The sequence below is a fragment of the Geospiza fortis genome, unplaced genomic scaffold (genome assembly GCF_000277835.1).
Source record: "Geospiza fortis unplaced genomic scaffold, GeoFor_1.0 scaffold456, whole genome shotgun sequence".
Lineage (NCBI taxonomy): Eukaryota > Metazoa > Chordata > Aves > Passeriformes > Thraupidae > Geospiza > Geospiza fortis.
Window position 1 is genome coordinate 460,868 of NW_005054462.1, and position 6,952 is coordinate 467,819.

Genomic DNA, 6,952 nt, shown 5'->3' on the forward strand with positions numbered 1-6,952 from the left:
GGAAAGCTTTTGCTTTTTTATTGTTTCTCACGTCCTGGTATGAAACATTCTTTATCCATAATTTTGTAGAAGTGGAATCAATGTGTAAAGTGTTGAAGTGGGCTCCTGTACATCCCTCTTCCCCTGGCTCTTCAGAAAAAGTCTAAGTTGTAAAGGATGTAGTACTTTCTGTCAAGAAAGATAATGATATTTCTTTTTTTCACTGGCATTTGGCAGGTCACACAAGTTGGATCTTTTCCCTGCAAGTACCAGTTTGGCTGTGTACACTGCACTTCTCTACTTACCAGGTAACTTCTTTTTCACTAAGAAGTGACATTAGTGTTGTAAAGGCAATTACACTTGAAACAAAACTTTTGTATTGATGCCATAATGACTGACATAAAGACCATTTTCTATCATTTAATGAATTATTGCAGCAACTGACAACTTTTAGCATAGGTGGCCATTAGCTGCCAGGAAACACCTGACCTAAAGCTTGTTGTTTATTAGCCATGAATGTCCAACCAGACAACCATTACATCAAGTATGAAATAATTTTCTGCATGTCTAAAAGTTAGAAGCTGAGCTGCCCATTGCCATGGATACAGCAGCCAGCTTGCAGATGGCATGTGAGGCACTGGCCACAAGATAAATGGTCCCACCATAATCTACCAGATCCATCTCACTTGTCTGGGAGGCAGTGAACACTGGAAATATGCTTTTCCCTCCTGCTTTCAATGGTTTTGCCCCTTCAGATGTGAACAGTCCTTTACAAGGAGCAGAAGGAAAGTCATCACACATTGCCTGACCCTAGGTAAAATGGTCCTGATTTGAACCACACTGGGGTTAAGTTTACATGAAGTCTGAAACACCATCCACAACAAGAAAAATCCCTGTTGAATTCAGTGGAATTTAGATCTCATGAAAAGCAATAAGAAATCCTTTAAGTCAGCTGCTGTTACGCCAGTTTTGGGGGTTTATACTTCTAGCTTTTGAAGCTTCGCCAAGGTAACTTTCAAGGCTTCAGGGTTCACCTTCCCCTTGAAACTGGACAGTTAAGATGCTCTTTGTCCTGATTCAGCATGATTCTTGGGTAGAACACACTGTTTCAATACTTTTTGCCTAGACAAGAGTGCTCTTCAAATAAAAGGCTGAAGAAAAGAGTGTGTGAGAAAGCTGGAAAGGAACTTTTTACAAAGCCATGCATTGGTAGGAATAAGGCTTTAAGCTGAAAGAGAGTAGATGTAGATTAGATTATTAGGAAAAAAATTCTTACTTTGAGGATGGTGAGGTACAGGAAGGAATTGCCTAGAGAGGTTACAGATGCCCCATCCCTGGAAATATTCAAGGCAGAGTTGCATGGGGCCCTGACAAAGCTGATCAGGTAGAAGATGTCCCTGCCCATGGTAGGGGGGTTGGAACTAGATGATCTTTAATCTTTCTTTGGATCTGCTACCCCAAATCATTCCTTGATTTTATGAAATCAGGCTGCCAGCACTGGAACATACATAGAACTTGCCTAGTACACATTGCCAATGGCTGAGCTGTAGATAGAGGCCCAGCATTCCGCACAGGGAAAAGCGAAATGTTTCATACATTTTCTGTACATACAAAAGCTAAGCAGTTCAAGCAGCCTACATCTGAAGCTTGCTGTAAAATTAAACAATACTGCATAATCTAAGTGTATGCCCATTACACAGAGTTGGAGTTTTCATTAACAGCCCAATCAACAAAGCCTCAATCATACACATTCAAAAAATAGACCATGTTCAAGTGTAGAGAAATTTTTGTTTTTGCAGACTTTTATTCAATAAATTATATTTAATTTTTCTGAGATTCTTCTTTTTCTAAGAAATAACACAGACAATAGAGTTTTACTTAATAGTTAAAGCAAAAAAAACCCCTAAGAACCTTTTATTTCTCCTTATAAAATTTATAAAGTTTCTGACATTTTCTCTCAGGTCAGAGACGCTGCATACAAATACCTGTTCTGCCATTCAGTCAGTGAGGCAAAATCTGAAACCAGTGTCATCCCTGCAATAATTGCTCAGCAAACAAGATGCATGTAATCCATTTTTATTATTAAAACTTCAGTTAAGATTCAGGTACCATATTTTACTCCTTATAATGAGCACAGTTTTACAATGGATGTTTGGAGTTTACAGTACATAACATAACTGACATCTGCAAAATGCCTGTCACGTGCACCAGAGCTGGATTAAATATAAGTACATTTCTTTCAGCAGTAACAGTATAGAGAGATAAATTGCAACATATGTCTACTTTGCTCTATATGCAAAAACATGATTTTCCCTGTTATTTCACTGCATGTATATATTTGTTATAATTTTGTTTATCAACAAAATATATTATTAGCGTTATATTGCATGTCAGGTAAAAAAATACTATTAGTCGGTGAGGTCTACTGCAGAAAATGCTCATGTGTTTCCAGTCCCAATGATTTTATAGTATAATTCCTAATATCCCCATATGATTTGGATGAAGACCCAAGATTATGCATTTCCTCCTCTCATGTCTTTTACACTGTAGGGACAGACATTTAAATTGCTGTTAAGAGGAGTGACTTGGCTGATTCCTGATCCCTGATTTTCTTCTGTGCTAGCCATATCTTGAGAAGGGCAAACTGGAACAGAAGGGTCATCAAAATAAACCTCTCCACCTATTGACTAGTTTATGTTCAGAATTTGATGCATTGGTGGGAAATATTTTTCCTGTTTCAAAGATCAATTCCTAATTGCCACAGTCCTCATGAGGACATTCTAGCAGCTAGTTAAGCACCATTTTAACATTTTTAAAAGGGAGCTGTTAAGTTGCAAACCTGCCATCACACATGCACAATCCATCTCACTGCCTGTGGGATACTGCTGGCTCCAGTTTGAGCCCAGTTGTGTATCAGTGGAGCCTGTTATCTTGGATGAAACAGCAGCAGTGTGTTTGTGCAAGAGGACAGCCCAGGGAGGAAAGCACACAGATAGCTTCTGGGACTTTTGTGGGACAGACCTTCTCCTCACACTGTCAGTTGCAGCTCATGTGGTGATCAACAGCATCCTCCAGCAGCAGCTTGCAGGCTGAAGAGGTATGCTGGCTCTGCTACCTCTCTTGTCCCATGCACATCCCTCTGAGAGCAGAGGGCACCATATGTAATCCATTGGTGGATGTGCGCACTGCAAATGCCGTGCTGAACATGGATCAGTGGAAAAAGCTGTGCTTCTGAGGGTTTTCGGGTGGCCATTTTTTTCCCACATGCACAAAACTGCAGGTGGAAAAGCAAAATGAGAGGGACAAGGAAAATTTCATAGTCAGCCTCTCCAAGGGTAGGAGTGGTAAATCTTTTCAATATGAAGGAATTAATTTTTCCATCCTTTGTTCCATGGCTTCCTATCATTTTAGGAGGTTTGCTCCCTCTTAGTTCATAAGGCTCATCCTTGCATCTACTCCAACAAAATCAGTAGAGCGGGCTCTCAGATCCCATGTGTGAATAACTAATGGCTACTACCTAAGGAAGGCATGAAGATGAAGCATGAGGCTGATGTTTGTGCCTGAGAATTCCTCCCCTAATTTGGTGCTGGGTTTCATGTCGCACTGCTGTATTTCTCCACAATATATGCAGTAAATCTCTGTATTTTCTTTTTCACAAGTGGGCATCCTTCTGTATTAGTAAGTTGCACAAAGCCAGATTCTTGTTTTGAACTTTATGGATCTGTGTTTAAGATACATGAAACTCCAGTATCATGAAACTGTTTAGGACAAAAAAGAACCAAACAGCCACTGAATGATCATAAGATTATTGTTCTCTCACAGTAGGGAAATCTGTTTAATCTCCCATAATGTACTAAACACCCTGGCCTGGGCACTGTGGAGAAGCAGACTATCCACAGCCAGAAATAGCAGCGAGAAAGAATGCACATCAGGGAGCACATTCTTCACCTTACCTTTGAGATACTGAAGAAACAGAAGGAGGAATCTCCTTCAAATTGGAACCAAACCACCCACAGCAAAACTTTCATCAGAAAATGCCCAGTATTAGACCCCAGCTAATCTAATCTGTGTCAGGCTTTTGTTAGGATTCGCTCAGAAGTAAGACAGTTGGTAGGACTATCTCAAGGATATATCAAAGAGATAGTTAATTTAGTGTCTCATACAGAAAGATCTCAATTTTTACAATATTAAGCCCACTCCTGACAGTGGGCATAGTGCAGACCCCAGACACCATCTGCACCTGTGGAGGGTGCAGCCAGTCCTTGCTATCACTCAGAGGGAAGAGAAGGAGAGACATCTGCACTCAGCTTTGTGGTCACAGACATAACATCAAAAGACAGTTGGTATGGTCTTTAATGTGGGAAAAGGAGCACATAATTCATTATGAAGTTTAGCCAACAAAAGGCTCTTTTCCCTAGCAGCAATCAATGCTGGTGCTCCCTCTCCTGCTCTCCTGTTTGTGTCATAATTTTTTTTTTTCTAGAAACTCAAAACAGTACTCAGACTGCAGAAGCAAAAACAACTAGGTAGGATTTTCCTCCCTTACCCCCCCCCCCCGACAGAATGATTTTATCACATAATAGCCAATCTAAACAGTGCAGTGAAAATTCTACTTTGCACGCAAATGTGCAGACAGTGTTACCACAGGAATGAAGTCTGTTTAGGCATGGGGTGAGCAGAAGCTGGCTGCTCTCTTCTGAACAGACCCAAGTAGTGCAGCAAGAAATTCACAGATTCACGGAAAGCAGGAGGAGTATCTCTCCTATTTTTTGCCACTTTGCTTTGACGTTACTGCTCAGAAGGAGACATTTTCAGATGCAGGAAGCCAACAGTCAACAGGAAGTTAGCAGCAGGAAGGTTTGTCCTCTACCCAGAGGGTCAAGTGGTTCAGACCAGCCTCATACCTTTCATATGAAAGCAGAATTATCTGCCTACACTCCAGCTGGGATTGAGGCTCTGTTTACCATCACTCTTCAGCTTCAGAGAAACAGTAAATGACTCCTTGCCTGTACAAAAACCAGGGTTTCATGGGAAGACAGATTTGGCCTTCTGCCTGCTGCATTGCCTTGGCCCTTTGGAACGAGACTGCTAAAAACACTTGACAGCTTATTTCCACAGATTTTATACTGTGCCCTGAAGTCACACCATAATCATGTAGCTAGCACTGCTGGTGCCTACATGTCCCCATGCTACAGGCAAGAGCATCCAAGAACACTAATGTACTACATGGCATCAATCACCACTTCTCAACAGTGTGTAGCTGACATGAGTGTTGGAGATATGCTGTCCAGATACCTCTCACATTCCTGTGAGAGCATCACTGCAAGCTATGAAAACAGCTCACTTGTCAACTGGCAGCCACCCATGCTAAATAACTGGGTGCAGCCCTATAAGAGACTTTTAACATATGGTTCTCTGCCTGCATTTGAAATCACCCATCTCATTGTTATCGGGAATTATTAATAACCCTTCACTGGTTCCTTACAGTTGGTGGTATGTACTAAGCACTTGTCCAGCTGTGTTTTTGAAACACAGTGAGAGAAATCTGATCTAATATTCTTGCCACCTTGCTTATGCATGCTTTTTGCACTCTTATCTAAGTGGTTTCAACACTTCATACCTTCTGTTTCTCTCACTGCTGCATGTCAATATTCTCTGTTTATTCTGCAGGAATATACAAGCTTTATTTGCACAATTGTGAGTACAACAGGGCCCCAAGATTTGGCTGAGGTTTTTGATGATCAGTGTCCCTCCCATAGATGAGGCTTGAATTTTAGCATTACTCTGGACTCAGGCTGAAGGAGTCACACACTCATTCAGGCTGGGATTCAAAAGCAGCAAATAGCAAGGTGACGGATAGCTACTTCTGGCTTTTGGCATGTAAGCAAAGGAATTAGCAGGCTGTAACTGCACAAGCTTACAAAGCCTGGAACAGACTGGCAGGCACTGACGTTTGTGTCAGCTGAAAAAGAAAGGAACAACAAAAAACATGGAACACAGAACAGTAGTACTTCAGAAGGGAAATCTCAGCTATTTGCAGAATGCCATCAGCTGAAATTTCTAAAGACCAGAAGGGCCCATTTTAAAGTGCTCAGCATGCCCAGTCAGGGCCAGGTTTTCAGTTAAGCTCAGTTCCCATGGAGGCAGCTAAACAAGAGCCAGATTTTTAAAAGCACTCAGTATCCAGCTGTTTCCATTGCAAAAATTCTGTCCCAGTTTTTAAACAGAGCTTAGCACCACCCAACAGGCTGTGTTATTTCAAAAGCTCGCTCTAAGTGACTTCGCACCTGGTGTCATTGTTTCATTGGCTACCTGTCAGAAGATCAGGCCACCTCCATTTCTGTCTTCTTCCACCTCTCCTGAGCCCTGATGTGGTCTGAATAATCAGAACTATCAAATAACTGTTCTGGGTACTGTACAAAGAGGGAATATCAAGAAATGCATCTCACAGACTACAACATGGTGAGCTTCACAGTTCCACCAGTTTACCAGGCACTTTTGAGCTGCAAGAGCCAGCATTATGTGTCGACTGCCAATCATGCTGATTCACGTCAAATTATGTCATCTTGCAAATGTCTGAGTTTGGAGGTCTCAACCTTTTTTCATATGCAGATGAAGTTGAGAGTTTCTTTCTCCTGAAGTCTGCAGAAAAACAAAAAAGACAGCAGACTCCATGATTCAGGGAAGACTGTGTGGCAGGTGATATAAAACATTATCTGGTTATCAACACTTGTAGAAATTGCAGTCCTCCTTCCATCAGCATGTCAGTGTGAAGCTTTCTAAGGGCAGAAGTAACCCTTTGCTAGGAGGAGCCAGCCTCAGAGGTCCTAAACCACACACAGCTCTTACACTTTCTCTCAAAATTTCTGAGAGCTTGTAGGAAGTGCTCAAAATACAGACAACATGGGAAAGGGTAACATCATCTGCCCTAGTGCCTACTGTCTGCCATGGTTCTTGTGTAAGCAGAGGGGTG